This window comes from Mastomys coucha, unplaced genomic scaffold, assembly GCF_008632895.1.
Source record: "Mastomys coucha isolate ucsf_1 unplaced genomic scaffold, UCSF_Mcou_1 pScaffold7, whole genome shotgun sequence".
NCBI lineage: Eukaryota > Metazoa > Chordata > Mammalia > Rodentia > Muridae > Mastomys > Mastomys coucha.
Window position 1 is genome coordinate 42,015,956 of NW_022196913.1, and position 660 is coordinate 42,016,615.

A 660-nucleotide genomic window follows, 5' to 3' on the forward strand; every position below is an offset into this window, starting at 1 on the left:
CGTGTATACCTTTTTGAGGGTGTCAGATGTCCTGAAGCAGGTGTCACAGTTGTGAGATGCCATGTGGGTGATGGGAATTGAAGCCGGGTCCTCTGGAGATGCTGCCAGTACTCTTAACCGCTGAGCCATCTCTCCAGCCCCACTACTCAGGTTTTTCAGGAAAATATAAAAGGTGGTGAGAACCATGTGCCAGGTAGAGAGAGAAGGATGCCATCTTTTTATACCCATGATTCCAAGCAGCAGCACAACTGAGAAGTGAGGCTCAGCACTGATGCCCTGTAGGGAGAGGAGGGAACAAAAGCCTCCCCTGGGCTGTAGGGTAGATGGTCTGAGCAAGCAGCTCAGCATGGTGTCACTGCACCCTCTAGCCACCGGTCTAACCCACCAGTTATACCTACGGTACCTCCCCTTCCCTTCCTGGAGAATCACCAGGAGCCCTCCACACACTTGGCTAACCATGGACTCATCAATGCTCCTTAAGAAAGAGAGAAGGTGTGTGTGTGTGGGGGGGGGGATCAAAATTCATCCCATCCATTTCATTTACTTGTTTGATTTAAACTGAAGACAAATTTGAGACTCACACAAAGGGAAAACCCTTCACTTCAGACTTGCTGCCTGAGAAGGAACTCGCTGAGGGAGAGTTGTCAGCGGGGGGTGGGG